Below are 18,965 nucleotides of genomic sequence, written 5' to 3'. Positions count from 1 at the left end.
TCACATGAGCTGGGACATGTTTGTGAAATTTGCAAAATGTATTCAATTATTTAGAAAACCTTCAGGAAACCTCAACCCGCCCGTGGATGAGGTTTCCTGAAAAACGCGAAGGCTGCTTGGGCTCTTTGCCTGCCCGCCAACCTTAAGGTTGGACGGGCAACATTGTTAATAAGTTAAATTACTTTTTAAATGGCCTTGAGAGGTTGTTGACAGTTTGGCAGGTACGCAGCCGCTTCTGGCATGCGCCCGCCGAAATAAATATCGAAATGAAGCACCATGATGTAGGGACGCATGCCCGACATCGTTTTGCGTCATTTTACATGTCAGCGTGTCAGGCCCACCCCGGCAGGCCGATGGCAAAATTCTGCCCCTAGTCTCCAAAGTCCCAGGAAGGTATTGAGGATGTCAGGTTGTAAACAGTTATTCTTTAAACTGCCCACTTCCAAGATAAAAGAGACCTGGGCTCTCAAGGATTATTTAATCAGCATCTCTATCTGGACACAAGGTCCATGTGTTTTATGTGGCCAAGGAGATGGGCTTTGAGAGAGGAAGGGTTTCTAAGATGTTCCTGACACTCACAGACAAGTCAGTCCGCCAGGATCAGGGAGAGAGGAAGTCTCTATGGTTCACTACACTGGAATGCAGGTGGGAGTTGGTGCTCAGATTGAAAAGACCAAATTCGGGAGGATTTGAAACGAGGCTGAAAGATTTGCCTAGCCCGTGCTAGGTGGAGAATCGCAGGGAGAAAACTGGACTGTGAAAGACAGTTCTGGGGTTCAAAGTTACCAGGGAAAGAAAGGAATGGGAGCAAGTCTTCAGGAGCTAAGAATCACCTAGGACTGGGTCTGGGACAATGGACAGTGGCTATTTCAGGAACAGTGTAAAGTGAAGTGGGGTTTTTCAGTTGTGTTAAAAGTAAAAGGGGAAAGTTCTTTTTTGTAGGTTGCGATTTTCCTGCCCTGCTTCATGGGGGAGGCAGGGGCATTGTAGTATTGTCACTGGACTGGTATTCCAGAGACCCAGGGTAATGACCTGGGGACCTGGGCTCAAATCCCACCATAGCAAATGGTGAACTTTGAATTCAATAAAAATCTGGAATTAAAAGTCTAATGATAACCATGGCTTGAATCTTCAGCTTGACAAGGTGTAAAATGATGTGGGGTGACACTGGGCAAGCATCCCGACATCACTGCGCATCATTTAGATTTTCAGTTCGGTGAACTGTCAAAGACATATTAAGGTCATTTAAATATCATTTAAGCTAATAAACTGAGCTGCCCGGCCAACCTTAAGGTTGGCAGGCAGACGAAGAGCTCAGGCGGCCTTTGCATTTTCCATGAAACCTCATCCACAGGTGGGATGAGGTTTCATGAAGGTATTATAAATTAAATAATTTTTTTCATTAATGTTCATTGACATGTCCCAGCTCACATGAGGGGACATGTCTTATTTTTTTCTCTTTTCTTTATTAAAATTTTTGGAATTTAAACTAATCTCCCTGAGACAGCTCTGTGCATTAGGGAGATTTCTGCACCCTTTCGCTCGAATGCCCCCACCCGCCCCCACACACCCCTCCACCGCCCGCACAGGGAACACTCAGCGCTTCATTCTAAAGGGTGTGCAGGGGCAGAGAGACCTGGATGTAACTCTTTCAAGTACAAACCCATTTCCATCTGTTTCAGATGAAGTTACAATGTTTCACAGTTTGTCAGTGTGAGATTTGAACTCTTGATCTTGGGGTTACAAACCCAGTACCATAACCACTTGGCCATTTAGGCCAAGCTCACTCAGCGCTTCATGGTGCACATCACGCTGGGTGAGCCTTAATTAGCCTGCCCATGTAAAATGGCAGCACAGACCCAATAGGGGGCGCCGATCGGGTCCACACTTGCCCCTGCACAGCTTCCCCGACAGAGGGAGAATTCTCTCTCATGAAGCCATTGCCGATTGTTGCAAAAACTCATCTGGTTCACTGATATCCTTTCGGGAAGGAAATCTGCTGCCTTACCTGGTCTGGCCTACATGACTCTCCAGGTCCACAGCAACATGGTTGACTCTTAACTCCTTTCTGAACAAGAGCAATTAGGGATGGGCAATAAATGCTGGATTAGCCAGTAATGCTCACATCACATGAACGGAAAGAAAAAAGGCAAGAATCGTCAGAAAATTTGACAGACCAGCCAAAGGCCCATTGACTTCGAAAGGGAATTTCCGGGCCCGCTGCGGACAGTGCCGGAAAATCCTTGCCGTAGTTCAAAGTATATGTTTCTTACAAAAAATAATGTTTAGTCAGAAGTGCTTTTAGCCTGAAATCTTGTGTAATGCTTTCACCGATCAACTGGAAGTTGGAATTTCTTTTTTTTATTATTGGTCCCTACGGGGATTGTACATTATGCAGCAGTTGTCATGATATAAAAGGCCTGTAGAATTGTTGGAAGCAGTAACATTGCTCTCCTACCACTTGGGTTTTTCTCATGTCATATCTCCCTCCTGTGTTATCAGCAAGCAATGTTGTAAAAAACACCTGCCCTCATTACAGGTACACACGCTATTGTTATTGCATTCAATATATAGAAAAGCAGCAATTCCATTTGGTCATTCAGTGTTGTCATTTGTCAAACATAGAACTGTGCAGTGTATACTTTCTGTTCATATTCAAGTCATATTTTACATACATAGGGTATTAATGTAGATTCAAATTCTATCAATGGACAATTAGCTATTTTTAATAATGAATCTTTCTGGTGATGTGACATACAAGTACAGCCATTTCTAAATGAATAAAAACATGTCAGACTTTAGCTCTGCTACAGGAACTCACACTGCTAGGGATGCAACTCTAACATCTGTTGAAGATCAAGCTTGACGAACCTTATTTGGGATGGGTGTGGCAGAACAGAGAAGGTGGGCCAAATAGCCTCATTCTGCACTGTAAATTTGGATGATTCTAAGGGTGGAATTTTGTTGAGGCCTCAGGAGTCTCTCCTGCCAGCTGGAGAGATGGCAAGAGACCCGCGCTGCCTCTTTTCAGGAAGGCCTGATGAACCACAAGCCAAACAGGCAGTGGCAAGGCCACCAGCAGGTCTTCCCCTGGAATCAAAACACCAGAAGTGGGAGTTTCGCCTACTGAGCGCTGCTGGCCAATCAGAGGCTGCCAGCTCTTGTGCTCAGCAGTGCCATGGGGAGGCCATGGCTACTGCTGGAAGGATAGTCGTCAGGGTCCCAGGATTACGGAGCAACCAACAAGAGCAGAAGATTCCATCCACAGTCTTTCACTGTTAACAACTAACTACTTTGATTGGTTTTTCCATCAGTCTATCATACTAAGAATGTTTCATGAATTCTATTTCTCATTCCTCTTTCCATTGAACATCTGTGAATGTTGCTCGATTCCTAATGCCTCCGAATTTTGCCTCTCTAATAACTATTTCAGGCTAGATGGGTTGCCATGGCACTGGTTTTTGAGGAGTGAGTAAATGATGTAATTGAAGTCTCTGTGTAATGGTTGCTCCTCAATTTTTAATTTGATCACTGCAATGAAAATGATGTCACAAGGCTGTCCCTGTATAGGAACTGAGAGTCAATGGTTGTGATGATTATGCTTTTCAGGAGGGAAAATATAATGAAGATTTAAATTTAAGTTGAGTTTTAACCAACCTTTTTTTGTAAAAACATCTCAATCAATTAGGATTACCCTGAGAATGTTCCTCAAATGGAATCATTTGCTTAGAGCTTTTATCTTGTGTAACCATTCATAAATGATCTTCCCCTCTCCCTTTTAAATATTCTAAGTTATGTGAACTTGAAGTGCAATATTTGGTGATTGTTTTGTATTATTAAAGGTGTGTTGCTGAAAGTGATTACAAGCCATCATAATTTGAAATTAAGGCAAGCAATAATTTAATTAAGGTTAGATAAATAGTTATTTAGTAGTACAGAGCTCGAGTATTGCTGAAAAAAGAGATTTTATGTCAAAGCTTGAAATCATCAGGACAATTCACAAGAACTTGCCGATGTCAGGGGAAACAACACATTCATACTGTATGAGAAGGGAAGGCCGATTGGTTGGCCAGGAGTCCACTTGGCATTTTCTTGCGAATTGTCCTAGTGAGTGCAAGATGAAAAACTTTGACAAAAAACGTCTCTTTTTTTCAGCAATGCTACAGTTAGATTTATCAATAGCAAAGACTAGAAAAGCTAAGTGCTGTGAGCAGTTTTTAGTCTCCTTATTTGAAAAACAGTATAATTACATCAGAGAAAGTTCACGTGACTCATTCCTGGGATGAAGAGCTTTATCTTATGAAGAAAAGTTGAAAAGGTTTGGTGGATATCCATTGGAGTTTTGAAGAATGAGAGGTGATCTTACTGAAACATATAAGATTTGATAGGGTAGATACTGGGAGGATGTTTCTACTTGTATGAGGGACAACAGCCGGGGGACACCGCTTAAGAATAAGAAGTCTACTGTTTAAAACGGAGATGAGGAGAATTTTTTTCTCTCAACGAGTCGTTAGTATGTGGAGTTTTCTTTCTAGAAAGCAGTGGAGACTGGGTCATTGAATTTATTCAAGGCTGAGTGAGACAGAATTTTGATAGACATGGGGTCAAGGGTTATGGGAGCAGATAGCAAAGTGGAGTTGAGACCACACCAAGGTCAGCCATGACGGAGCAGGCTCGAAGGGCTGAACGGCCTACTCGTGCTCCTAAGTACTATGTTCCTATAATTGTATGGCATAGTGGGTTAGTACACCAACCTTTTATTTCATGGCGCTGGGTTTGATTCCAGTCTGGTCATCCACTGGATCTCAGACTTAAATGCCACATTGTTTACAATAGTCTCATCATCCTCAGAACATGTGCCTCCTAATCTCTGCCATACCTTTGTAATCTGAATTCGCTCTCTATTTTATCTGCCATTTTGACTGCTGCCCCAGACTTAAAGCTGTAAATATGACTATTCTTATTTTCTCTTGCCCCTCTCCAACCTTTCTCTTCTATCTCCTCCTTTATGTGCCACCTGTTTAATGCCACCCTTCATTTCTCCCCTCCCTGGCACTTCTCACCACCAATCTGTGCCCTACACATTATTACTCCTCATTTTCCTACTCACGTTGTTGTGCTGGGCTTGAATTCTCCTTGGGTAAGCCCATAACTACCTTCTGTGCCTCACTCGACCTTCCTTGAAGGGCCTTTTGAGATCTACATTGGTTCCTGGCCCTCCAGTTTCTCAAATTTAAAACTCTCTCCCTCATGCTTAAATTCCTTCATGGCCTTGTCACTCCCTATCTGTGTAATCTCCTCCAGCCTTCTAGCTCTTCCCTTCCTCCCCACACAAACTCTGTCCCTCCAGCTCTTGCTTTCAATACGTAAACTCCTTCTCCTTGTCCCATTGTTATAGGCAATGCCTTCAGCCACTGAGGCCTTGGGCCAACTTTCTAAATGGGCTAAAATTCTGCTCTCTCTGTTGCCTGAGTCCTAGCACATTTAGATTTGTTTGTCTCAATTTAATCCTAGGAATCACAATTCTACAGGAAAGATTAATGTGATTGAGTACCAATTGGCAATCTCACTCAAAAGGGCAGCCAGTATATGTTAGAGCAGAAGACATGGGCCTTTCCCTGCATCAGGGCCATCTTGTAGCTTCCCTAGAGGTACTTGGCACTGATTTTGTGTGAAAAAGAGAGTATTCAATTTTTCACCACTGATATTCTTTACTCTGATGAGAACAATAGCTCATGAACAATATAATGTTCAAGAGCAACAGATTATTCTTGCAATTTAAATCATTGGTGGTACAATCTTTGAATTGTCAACTTTGTAAGATCCTTCATTAAATTGGAAGGAATACATGGTGGAAGGAGTGATTGATGTTGCAAAGTGGACATTTATACACTGGGCTTTCATTATCTTTGGCTATCATTTAATCTAGAGATAAAGCTTGATGGAGTTTTGAAAATGTTACGGTAGAATGGTTTATGAAAAATTCATCTATAATCAATTCAGTTAGGCAATGTATAAAGGGGCACTGGTGTCACTGCTTAATGAGGTGCTTAAATCTAAGACAGCTTTGTACCAGATCCTGAGTAGCTGGCAAAGAGTTATTAGTAGAAGACACACTGTAGTACATGTTAGGAATTCATAGTTATTTGCATACACATTACTGATAAATTTGCATTATATCTAATTAACTTCCATGATTGCCCTTTATGTCTGTGGTTTGAGTAGTGCTAATTACGCACAGCAAATTAATTCAAGCATAATGTTTCAGTTTATAAAATCTATTCTCCAACAGAATGATACCCAAATACAAGCACAATGTCAGGTATTCAGCCCTTCCTAGTGGCTTTGAAATTAAAGATCTATTGACAAAATGATTGACTGTGTCATAAATAACAATAGCTGTTATTTCGGGCTCATTTCTCTCTTTTATACTTCTGTAAATCTAGGGTCCTCATAATGCCTAGATTGAAAAATTGTAGAGTTTTTCATGGAGTATTCTATCAGCTGGCAAATTGTTGGATCAAAGGCAACTGACCCAATTTTCCATCTCTCTGTGTCATAGAACTAATTTGGGAACAAGATTATGAGCAGTTAGGTTTGCTTTGTTGCTCATATTATAAACGCTATTTCCCAACTCCTCCAAATGCAGTTGAGACACCAATGTTTGTGAAGATGCGTTAATGCATTCAATAATGGCAGATCACCTCATTCCTGCACAAAGATGCAGGCATCATTGACCATCTCTTCATAGTTTGCTTCAAAAGTTGACATGTGCTTACACTGTTGGAGGAAATGTGCTTGTGTTCTGTCTCATTGTTTTTCTTGTAGAAAGAAAATCACTCCATGTTTGGATAGTATAAATGTCACCTTGTTCACACTAAGGTCTTAGACAACATTGTGCCAATACCCAATCACAGCATAGAGGATGCATAAAACAGTTGCTTATTATAATTGGGCAAGTAGGCAAAACTCAGCTATCTGTCTATGAACTATTTTTATCCTGTAAATTTCGAATTTGAAAATCAAATCAAGGTTGATTTTTTTTTTTGGTAAGTTGCCATGTTATTTATTCCCCAACTTAAGTTTGTTTTCTGTACCACACACTTGGGTTGTGATGTATTTTTGCAACTTCACTAAAACATTCCACAGCTGTCTAGAAGGTGAATGGGAGTAACTTGGGAATGGGAATCTTGTGGAGGCAGCAGGGAAGACCCACAGAATTACAGGACAATCATGTAGTTAAACAGGCCTTCCACAGGATCAGGACCCCAGGGGGTGGAAGTCCTACCCACCAGGAGCTGCCGGCCAATCAGAGGCTGGAAGCTCTTTTGCCTAGCAGCATCACCAGGTGGCCTTTGCTGGAATGGCAGCTACTGGAGGCCCAGGATGGAGAAGCGAGCCAGGCCACAGGTATAATAGTGGAAGGGGTTTTGCAGGGCGGGAAGAGTTGTAGGGGGTCAGCAGCAAGGGTGGGGGGGTGGTTCTCAGTAGGCACACCCCCCCCACCCCTCCCCAATGCTGGGTCCCTCAATCAGGCACTGCGTGCCTTTGAAAAAAGGTCCCCTCCAGTAGGCCATAAACTGTCTGCATAGATTTGTTTGTCACATGTGGCAACAGACTCACCGACCAGAGGTTAATACTAGCGACACGGGGATGAGGCCCTTAGTTGGGCATTAAATGCCTACTTAAATGCTTCAATAGGCAGCGGGGTGGGAAGGCTGTCCACAGGATTCCCACCATCGACTTAATCGGGTGGAGAAGGGAAGGTGGTGGGGGTGGGGGGAGTCCCTGTCTGATTAAGTACCCTCCCTACCTTGAAACACGCTATGAGAGAGGGCAGAAGATTCCACCCTAAATGACCTTCAATCCCCAACTCATTTTCCCACTTCGCTAGTGCCTGATCAAAGTTCACCCTCTCCCTTATCTACAATTTTCTTCAGCCAGAGTTCTTCCTGGATAAACCAACCAATAAACTAATTAATGATCATGTTCAAAACAATAGTTACTGCTGTTTCACACCCACACATATTCTATAGTATGGCATTAATGATAAAACCACTTGCTTCATTTGCAGTCAGCAGGTAGGTGAATTATTTATGGCAGCCGCTAGCTTTTGTTCGTGTATGTGCATATATGTATAAAAACAAAAAAATATAAAAACAAAAAAATGCTGGAAATCCAAAACAAAAACAGAATTACCTGGAAAAACTCAGCAGGTCTGGTAGCATCGGCGGAGAAGAAAAGAGTTGATGTTTCGAGTCCTCATGACCCTTCGACAGAACATATATGTATATCTGTGTATGTGTGTAAATCTGTGCATGTGATTTTTACCATTGCATAGTTAGAATGTAATGAAGTAGTGTATTAGATTGAAAATAACTATTGTGACTTTCAGCTGCACGTGATTCTGTTTTAGTGGAGATTTAAAATGAATTAAGGAAAAGTCTCCAAGGTTCAAAGTGCTTTTTAAAAAAATGCTGATCTCTATGTGCAACCCAAACCCAATGACTGGAGCAATTAATTAAGAAAATAACTGAATGTTAAACTGCTTTTAGGTTTGTTGCTGGGATGCGAGCAACGTTGACCATGTTGTTTCTATTATCCATTTAATTGCACCGCGAGGTTATGGAGCCACTTCAGGGTCAATCAAATAGTGTAAAACTGGGGTTTTGTGAAGGTCAGGCTGCACAGGAATGGTAAGCCCCCTTCCCTGAAGGATAGTAATGAACCATTTGGGTTTTTCTTGGTGATTTTTCTTGTGTGGTCAACCCACATTTTGCGGTCGGCGGTGGACAAATGATGTTTGCTGCCCCTTATACTTATGGCTGCCAGAGGCTTTTCGTGGGATTTTGAGAGGCAACTTGCTGTCATCAGGCATCTGAAAGAGAGCAGCACCCTCTACAGGGAATCTTGGATGTATGTGAATAAGGCAGGCAACAGCTTGTTTCAACCAATCAAATTGAAGAATCCTCTCTGAAGCTTGCAGGGGTTATTTTGGTGAAAGGGTGAAAACCTAAATGGGAGCTAAATGGATGCTGTGTTTGAAATCTGGTCTTAGCATGCAATTTTGGTCCTGATTGCTGATTACCATAATTTCCATTTACCTGGAGATGGTAAACTGACATCCACAGGTTTATTACTCACGTGTTGATTATATACAATTTTCATGGAGCAGTATATGTGGGCTCAATGCAACCCCTTCCACTGAAGGTGTGGAGTGCACTGGCTGACACCCAGTTGGGCTTTGGGGATGGCTCTTGGTGAGAGGGTGCACAGGCTCTTGGATTTGGTACTGGAATTCCTGGTGGACAAGGTCAAGAGGAAGAGGAATGTCCTGTAGTTGCAGATGAGAAAAAGACTAGCTCAGCCTTTTGTCCATCCTGCACCTCTCCCCTGCAGTATCTGGTGCTGCCCTGCCTGGCTTCATGTTGCCCTCCCATTCCTCTTGTAGATTAAGTGGGGGGGGGGGGGGCGCAATCAGCAAGATGCAGGTGACCAAGCACTCCCTTTCTTCTGATGACTCCTATAAGGTGTCCACTAAGGCAGACTTACTCTTAGTCAGTGAATTCCATAGAGAATTCCTGGAATAAATGTTGATAGAATGTTGGGAAAGTCTTGACAAAGTGTCCTAGAATATCTTTCAAAGTATTTCAATAATCCACTTTCAACTTCCGCAGCAAGTAAATAGTAAGTAGCACACAATCCTCATCAACAACTTGTTTACTCCTAAGATGATTGTTGTAAGGAGAGGTTGTTAAGATAACTGCTATCCACCAAAGTGCCATGTAACTCTTTCGAGTACAAACCCGTTTCCATCTGTTTCAGATGAAGTTACATTGTTTCATAGTTTGCCATTGTGAGATTTGAACTCTTGATCTTTGGGTTATAAACCCAGTACCATAACCACTTGGCTGTTTAGGCCAAGCTCCAAAGTGCCATGTAGCCTTGTTAATTATTGCTAATACACAATTTAAGTAACACTCATCTGCTTAATGATTCGCCAGGAAGCTGTTCTTCATGCAAACTTCAACTCCATAGCAAGATGGCATCCTGCGCTCAACATCTATTAAACCGGTGTTTCAGCTAAAGACTCCATCTTCACCAACTTGGTGACTTTTTAGTGCCTAAAGAACCCGTCAAAAATATTCCCCACAGAGCCTAAACAAGGAATTGTCAGTTAGAGTGTTTAATTCAATGTAAAACAATGTACCAAAAGCAAAATAAAGTGAGGGAAATTAAGTTCTGTTGAAGGGTCATGAGGACTCAAAACGTCGACTCTTTTCTTCTCCGCCGATGCTGCCAGACCTGCTGAGTTTTCCAGGTAATTCTGTTTTTGTTTTGGATTTCCAGCATCTGCAGTTTTTTTTATCACTTTTTCTGGTATGCGTAATGGGAACCTACCATGTAATCAGGGCTGGGAAAGAAATCATAGGCCCTGGTGCTTCTTCTGTTTTTGGGCCCCTTATTCCTCCCAACCCCACATTAACTCTCCCCCTCAGTCAACGTGATATTTTCCCCCTTTTAAGTTTCACCAAGGAATTCACAAAGCAGCCACAGAAAGGTCCTAATAAAATGGTAACACTCATTGTTGGCATCTGGTTACAAATATTATGCGATAACAGCATGGGCCATTAATATTAAGGGCAGAATGTTCTGTGGGGCATGCGTCCTGACATCACCGCACATCATTCCGATCTTTTGCTCGGCGGGCGTGCATGGGAATCGGCTACACGCCCACCGAACTGTCAAAGGCTTGTTAAGGCCATTAATACGCTAATTAACTTAATTGTCATGGCTGCACATCCAACCTTAAGGTTGGCGGGCAGGCGAAGGGCCCAGGTGGCCTTTGCATTTATCATGAAACCTCTTCCACAGGCAGGATGAGATTTCATGAAGGGCATATTAAATTATTAAATATTTTTTAAACATTTGATAAAGATGTCCCAACTCATGCGACCCTGTCACATGAGGGGACATGTGTGAATGATTTTAAACTTTTTTTATTTTGAGGTTTCCACTTGAATATAATCTCCCTGAGGTAGCTCCGTGCCTGAGGGAGATTTCTGTGCTATTTCGCGCGCATGCGTGAAAGAGCACAGGCCCCGAGTCTCCTCCCTCCCCCCGCCCACAAAGTTAGTGCTGAGCCTTCATTGGCCCGGCCACATAAAATGGCAGCACACTGCTAATCTCGGACAGTGATCGGCTCCGCGCCAGCCCATACCCGTTTCTGACCGGTCTGCCCAAACGGGGAGAAAATTCTCCCCTTAGAGCAGCAATGATATAATACAGTATTAGTTTGTGTGCAACCTATAGGTGATCCCACTGCAACTATTAAACAAGCCAGACAGTTAAATTTTACTTTAACAGCATTGTTAAATATTATGAATTTGACAGGAAAATATCCAATTAGTTATTTACAACACTCTGCAGACAATGACACTAATTTTGGTGACTGCCTCAGCCCTCATTAACATGGTCTGCATGTTGATACAGTGACAGTAAATTCATATTTGGGGGAAAGATTCAATACTTGCAACCTGGATAAATTACACAAAGCGTCTTCCATTCTAGAGAAGTAGAAGAAGACTTTATTCTGTCTGGGCGCATGATATCATTCAATATAAGTATTTCATACAATGGGTGTAATTTACAGGGTAAATGAACAAATGACCCTGGAGCAATAAAGTGGAATGAACATAGTTCTTTACTGTCAATGAGAGGTGCTGGAATCCTCAGGTATCTCTGTGAAACACAACTTTTAAGAGACCAGATGACAAAGACTGAATGGTTCACAATGTTATCTGTGTTTTCTTGATCTGCAAGTCTGAAGAATCTGCTGATGTTGGTTCTCCTTACAATATGTTTTCAATATTTGCTATACAACACAAATTTATCACAATATTTCAATACCTCAAAATACTCATAAAAGCACCAAAATGGAGTGGGATAATTGATAAGTAGACAAAAGGACAAGATTGGAAACAATGGAAAAGATTCTTGAGAATTTTTTGTAGTGTAGTGTAAACAAGTTACTTATTCACTATGAGAGCATTACATGCTCCTGTCCTGGCAATCTCACCCCACAAAGCCTGCTCACAGTAACATTTCATTAGCAACAAACTAAACAGAACACCAGCTATGGTTGCACCCTTTATTTGCAGGATAATTATGGACGACAAAGGCCATCCAGCCCAGTTCATCTCATCCATCCCAGAATGGCATACGAGCAATGAGGATAATCAGAAGCACCTTAAATACAGCCCGGAGACTGGAATGTGGCCTTGCCTACCTGGGAGTCGAATCAGGGTGGAGAAGAGGCAGTCATGAGTCAGTAGCACTTTAAATACAGTCCGGGGATTGGGGTATGGCCTTATCTATCAGGGAGTTGAATCGGAGCAGAGCAAAGGCAGTCAGGAGTTGGAAGTGGGCCATTTAAGCTGCTGAAGGAACTGAGTGAAAAAAAACAACTGTGACATCACAGGAAATTAGTTGATTGGCCAGTAAGTGCTTGACGTAAGTGAAAGTGTGTTAATAGCTAGCTTAGGACACCAGAGTTAAGGTGGATCTACAAAAAAAAGAACTAAAACTTTAAAATAAAATGAAGTAATAAAATAAATAGCTAAAACACATAGATATGTAATTAAGAAATGTATAATGTTTAGTTGTAGACGCACTGACGTAGTAAATTCTAGCATACATAGGAATTATTCTACGTTAATTAAGAAAATCATTAAATTAAATAACATAAGTAACAATGGCAGGACAGGTGTTATGTTGCAGCTGTGGAATGTGAGTTTTTTTGGACGTCAAGGCAGTCGAGAATGAATTCAGAACAAGATAATTATTCTGGAAGCAGAACTGCAGACCCTGCACAACATAAAGAATGTGGAGAGATATATGGACACTGTGTTCCAGAACACAGTCACACCACTTAGAATAAGGTCATTTAATTTGGTCAGCAGTGAGGAACAGGAGGACCTGACCATGAGTGAGGCAGATAAAGGGACCAAGCAGAATGTAGTGGAGCAGACTCAGACTTTGCAATTGTCAAACAGGTTTGAGGTGCTCGCAACCTATGTGGATGAAAGTAAGGCCTGCAATGTGGATGAGCAGGCTGGCCCTGGCACCATAGTACAGAGAGACATTCAAGTAGAGGGAGCAAAAAAGAATGTAGTAGGGGACAGTATAGTGAGTGGGACTGACACTGTTCTCTGCCACAAAGAGTGAGGATCCAGAAGGCTGTGTTTCCTGCCCGCTGCCCAGTGCCAGAGTTTGGGACATTTGCTCAGGTCTCGAGAGGAACTTGTTGTAGGAGAAGGAGGATCCAGATGTTGTGGTGAATGTAGGTACCAACGACATAGGCAGGACAAGGAAAGAGCATAGTCAGTATGAGGAGCTAGGCACCAAATTAAGAAGCAGAACCTTAAAGGTAATAATCTCTGGATCATTACCTGAGCCACGTGCAAATTGGCATAGGGCAAATAAGATTAGAGAGGTGAATGTGTGGCTCAAAGACCAGTGGGGGGAGAAGTGGGTTCCGGTTCGTGGGGCAATGGCACCAGTACTGGAGTAAATGGGGGCTGTACCGTTGGGATGGTCTACACCTGAACCGTAGGGGGCCAGTGTTCTGACAAACTGTGTAAGTAGGGAAAATGGAGAGCATTTTAAACTAAATAGTGGTGGCAAGGGATCAAATCTGGGAAGATTTGATATATCAAAGATAAGAAACAAGGCAAGAGAAGGAATATGGGAAATGATAAACAGACCATGACAGGAAAGGACAGAGAGTACAAATCTAAGAGTAGAGGTTACAAAAATAATGAAAACACTAAACATAAGACTTGGTTTCTGAATGCATGTTGCATTCGAAAGAAAACAGGTGAACTAATAGTGTAATAGAGATAAATAAGTACAATATAATAGCCATTACAGAGACATGACAGCAGGATGACATAGATTGGGACCTGAATATTGAAGGGCATGTGAAATTTAGGAAGGACAGGAAGCTAGGAAAAGGTGGATGGGTGGCTCTTGGAATTATCAATGATACTGGCACAGTTGAAAAGGATGACCTAAGTTTAGGAAACCAGGATATAGAAGTAGTTGGGTAGAGATGAAGAATGATCAAAGCAAGAGGTCACTAAGGGGAGTGGTACACAGGCCCTCTAGCAGTAACCACATGGTAGGACAAGGTATCAAAGAAGAAATAATGGAAGCTTGTCAGAAAGGTATGCTGGCTATCATTTTTTAAAATTTATTTATGGGATGTGGGCTTCGTTGGCTGGGGCAGCATTTATTGCCCATCCCTAAATGTCCTTGAGAAGGTGGTGGTGAGCTGCCTTCTTGAACTGTTGCAGTCCCTATGATTAGGTACACCCACAGTGCTGTTGGAGAGGGAGTTTCAGGATTTTGACCCAATGACAGTGAAGTAACAGCAATATATTGCCAAGTCAGATCAGTGAGTGGCTTGGAGAGTATCTTCCAGGTGGTGATGTTCCCATGCGTCTGCTGCCCTTGTACTTCTAGATGGTAGTGGTCTTGGGTTGGGAAGGTGCTGTCTAAAGAGCCTTGGAGAGTTCCTACAGTGCATCTTGTAGATGGTACATACTGCTGCTACTGTTGTGGAGGGAGTGCATGTTTGTGGAAGGGGTGCAAATAAAACTGGCTGCTTTGTCCAGGATGATGTCAATCTTCTTGAGTGTTGTTGGAGCTGCACTCACCCAGGCAAGTGGAAAGTATTTCATCACACTTCTGACTTGTGCCTTGTAGGTGCTGGACATAATTTGGGGAGCCTGGAGATGAGTTACCCGCCGCAGGATTCCTAGCCTCTGACCTGCTCTTGTAGCCACAGTATTTATATGGCGAGTCCAGTTCAGTTTCTGATTAATGAACACCCCCAGGATGTTGAAAGTGGGGGATTCTGTGATGGTAATGCCACTGAATGTCAAGAGGCAATGTTTTGATTCTCTCTTGTTGGAGATGGTCATTGCCGAGCAGTTGGCACTTGTATGGCGTGAATGTTACTTGCCACTTGTCAGCCCAAGTCTGAATATTGTCCAGGTCTTGCTGCGTTTGGACATGAACTGCTTCAGTAACTGAGGAGTTGTGAATCATGCTGAGCATTGTGCAACCATTAGCGAACATCCCCACTTCTGACCTTGTGATGGATGGAAGATCAAGCAGCTGAAGATGGTTGGGCCGGGGATATTACCCTAAGGAAATCCTACAATGATGTTCTGGAACTGAGATGATTGACCTCCAACAACCACAACCATCTTCCTTTGTGTGAGGTATGACTGCAACCAGCGGAGAGCTTTTCCCTTGATTTCCATTGGCTCCAGTTTGGCTTGGGCTCCTTGATGCCACACTCGGTCAAATGTTGCCTTGATGTCAAGGGCAATCACTCTTCCCGCGCCTCTAGAATTCAGCTCTTTTGTCCATGTTTGAACTAAGGCTGTGATGGGGTCAAAAGCTGAATGACCCTGATGGAACCCAAACAGAGCATCAGTGAGCAATGGGGGATTTTAATCTATACATAGACTGGAAAAATTAGATGGGAAAATGTAGCGTGGACTAGGACTTCATAGACCCCTAACCGTGACAGTCAGAAAGCTATCCAACTGCAAGACATTATCTGCATTTTTCTGTTAAAAAAATAATTGAAAAATAATCATCAGCAGCCGTATTTTAGTTCTGTAGCCGTATTTTAGTTCTGTAGCCCAGGGCACTGAGCCAATTGTAGTACCCTTTACTGTGGCATCAGCTGAGATTACCTCTCTTCGTCCAATCCATGATTCCTGACCTGTTTCATACTTACCAACTGAACTATCAGGGAACCTCTGAAAATTGCCATTACATTAATTGAAGAGCTAACCATGCACATCTCTTGTCCAAAGCCAATTGTTAACTCAAAAGATATAAGGCTGAATTTTGCTGGGACACTCCTGGTTTCACCCCAAGCCGGCAAGACAATAAATCAACAGCAGTTTCAGCCGCAGAGATCAGTGCAATGTTGCATTTTGGCATGGCTTCCTTCTCCCCATCACTGCACTTACGCACCATTAGCCGATCCCAACGTCAGAGCCCATCCTGCCTGCAAGCTTGAAGCCCGCACTATAGCAACATAACTCAGGGTTTGGCTCCTGCTCAGCCCTGCAGAATTCACAGCTTGCTGCAACTTTTAAAACAGGGTTTGCTCCACAGGGGAAGAAAAGAGTACAAAGATTAAGCAATGGAAACTAGGTTTCCAGAGACAGGTTGGAAAGCATCTGATGTCTCAAGTGAATTTAACCTGTTTAGGCAGAGGATTGAACAATGTTTTCTAGGCCACAAGGCAGTGTATACAGAGAACAAGGCTATAAAAATTAGGATCACCAGAGGAAATTAAGGCCTGCGCAGAATCAATATCTCTAGTTTATCTACTGCTGACCAGAAGGTTTCATCAAAGCTATGGACAACACTAAAAAAACAGTTTAGAATTAAAGTCAATGTCAGTGTACACGGCCTAGAACTCATGTAGTATAGACAGAAAGCCAATGAGAGCTCGGATGGCTTTGTTAACCAATGCAGAGAGAAAACAAAATAATGCATCTTCTCTCATGCTGAATCTCAAAATGAATCTTAGAGTTGGTTATCTCCTCCACTCCCCTGGAGGCCTTCCAGAAAGGCCTTCCTGGAAAAGCTGAAGGGACATGGTGTGGAGAGCATACCACAGGATGAATGCGGATACAAGGTCCTCCGGGATGGGAGTTAGTGTTTGCAAGCCTTAGGGCCTGGAACATCTATCGGTACAATATCCAAGGTACCAAAGCAAAACAAGGTGTGCAGTAACTGTGGACCATCCCACAAACCGAGTAGATGCCCCATTGATGCAGACACATGCAAAGCTGTAGGCTTAGAGGGCACTGAGCCAAGCTTTGCAGAAGCTCCAGCACCAGGAATGCGGGGAGAAGCTAGAGTGGGCAGCAGTCAAACAACAGAAATATGCCTTCCAGAGGAAAAGGGAGGCAACACACTTCTCGGCATGGTTAGGAAAACAGAAGCTTTTGCAACATTTATAGATTGTCTGCCCCAACAAGACTGGCGGCATTGACTGAGAGAGTGAAGATTGAAACAAGTGCAAGTGGCAGTAATCTACCCTTTCATCCTCTCAAGGGCATGTACCATGAGGCACGGAAGCCTGTAGTCTAACCCACAAATGTGAAGCTTATGGCACACAATGGCTCAACAATTAAGTGCCAAGGTTCCCTAGTTGTGGAATGCAGGTACAAAGAGTCAACATGGTCTACTTAGATGTTCTACATAGTGGATATATCAGGACCAGTAGTAGCAAGGCATCTGGCATGCAATGAACTTAACACGATCACCATCCATGAACCAACCAAGTCAGAAGACCACAGCAGTTAAAACGGGTACTCACACTGGTTGTACTCGTACCAGTTTGACAAGGTTGGGAATTTCCACAGAGACATGTTTCTACATCTTAAAGAAGGTGCAGTACCATCAACTGACCCACCACAAAAATGAAGCATGCACATTTGAGAAAAGCTGAGGATGGAACTGGGTGGAATGGGAGAACAAGGCATCATTTGACGAGTGCAACATCACACAGGCTGTAGCAATTCCGTCACTACCGCAATTAAGAATGACGGCTCAATTCGACTCTTTATAGTCCGAAGGAGGCTAAACAAAGCCTTAAAAAGATTTCCTCACAAGGTACCAATACTAGAAGAGTTAAGTCTAATGTTTGCTGAAGTGAATCACTTTTTCAAATTAGATGCAAAAGATGATATTAGTCTGTACACTTGTCAAGAGAGTTGTAAGAGCTAACAGAGTTTAGAATTCCTTTTAGCAGGCACTATTTTCTCCGTATACCATTTGGACTATCAATTAGTCAGAAGATATATCAACAGCAGATGGACCAGATATCAGAATGAGTCCCGGGCTGTGTGTGTATTGCAGACAGTATCACAGTATTAGGACACACAAAAGAGCGTGACAGAAAGGAGACTGCCAGGAACAAAGATTTGGTTTTGTTATGAAAACCTCATAGCCCTACCTCATTGGAGAGCAGGATATCGAAAACTCCAAGTCCCGACAGAGCTTCCACGCATGTGCAGACCGGGAGCAGGCTGCACATGTGCATATCTGCATCCTTAAGTTCTTTGGGCCAAGAACTGGTCCAGCGCACCTGTGCATGAAGAAAAACGATGCAAACCTTGAGTCATGTAACTGGGAGCGGAGCACCATTGAAGACAAGACCCTCAGGGAGGGAACATGGAGAGATCCCAAGAGATGAGTTCCAGGAAGGGGTCAGGGACAGGAAGAGGTCCTAATTAAAGCAAAAACTAGGAAAAGGGCTGTGGTTAGCAGACTTTAAATGTAGAGGGAACAGATGAAGCCCTGGCAATCGAAGAGGGTTCAGGAGAAGTCCTGAAGATCCAAGAAGGCAGAAAAAGGTCGGTGACTCTGTGCTGCAGGCCACTGGAGTGAAGGTATCCCCTTTGAAGCAGTGGCACTCTACTCAACGCGGCCAAAGTATTTACCATGTTTGATTTCGGGAAACTAGCTTAAAGATGGAATTACGCCTACAGCTGATGAAACGGATAACAATTGGGCTGTGTATTTAAATTAAACATTCTTTACTGAGTTAATGAACAAATGAAGGGGAAAAAACCCAAGCTCTGTGTTATGATATTTCTGTGATGTTTGAATCCTGCTAATCCCACTTGTTACATGTCCTAGCATTTGTCTTGATTAAATCTTTATAACTTTAGCATACGATATGTGTAATTGTGGAACAAAATAAAAAGCCTATCTGTATAGTATGTAACAAGTTATTCGTTACAAGTTTGCGATGTTAAAAGAAATTTAAAAACTATTGTGGTGAAACCTTCACTATGGTGAAGCTTTATTTCTTCCAAGGGACTCAGGAGAAGTCCTGTAAATCGAAGAGTGCTCAGGGG

General features: G+C 42.8%; 1 long non-coding RNA gene across 1 annotated transcript in view; it reads right to left on the bottom strand.

Moving 5' to 3' along the window:
* The window catches only part of LOC121279605, a 100,244-nt gene extending 87,813 nt beyond the window's left edge, over window positions 1–12,431 (bottom strand). Inside the window, exon 1 of the long non-coding RNA XR_005943446.1 lies at window positions 12,290–12,431. This is a non-coding gene — a long non-coding RNA (uncharacterized LOC121279605). The remainder of the gene's footprint in view (window positions 1–12,289) is intronic.
* Window positions 12,432–18,965: the final 6,534 nt, after the last annotated feature.

The sequence above is a fragment of the Carcharodon carcharias genome, chromosome 7 (genome assembly GCF_017639515.1).
Source record: "Carcharodon carcharias isolate sCarCar2 chromosome 7, sCarCar2.pri, whole genome shotgun sequence".
In the NCBI taxonomy this organism is placed as follows: Eukaryota; Metazoa; Chordata; class Chondrichthyes; order Lamniformes; family Lamnidae; genus Carcharodon; species Carcharodon carcharias.
Note: the sequence above shows the minus strand (reverse complement) of the source record. Positions and strands in the feature narration are given on the sequence as shown.